We start from the raw sequence: 302 nt of genomic DNA, 5'->3' as shown, positions 1-302 counted from the left end.
TTGTATTAAGGAGGCTAAGGATGTTTTTCAAACTACATCTTTCCAAATTACGACGAGAGAAACATCTAGCAGGGCATTAGATTATATACATGTTGTTGTTGTATATCAGAAAAATACTGTAGAGGTGGTTAAAGCTGCAGTTGCAAATATCCAGGAGAAATAGTGGTGATCAAGAAGTCAGTAGTTGCCAATCCAGAGCAGTGAACGATGGTGCCTCTGAGTACGTATTTGCATGCAGGAGTCTTTTTCATCCTTAGAATGAGAATAAAGAAACATTCATTTGAGGTTCCAGGGATCTCCTT

The sequence above is a fragment of the Cariama cristata genome, unplaced genomic scaffold (genome assembly GCF_000690535.1).
Source record: "Cariama cristata isolate BGI_N322 unplaced genomic scaffold, ASM69053v1 scaffold8874, whole genome shotgun sequence".
In the NCBI taxonomy this organism is placed as follows: Eukaryota; Metazoa; Chordata; class Aves; order Cariamiformes; family Cariamidae; genus Cariama; species Cariama cristata.
Note: the sequence above shows the minus strand (reverse complement) of the source record.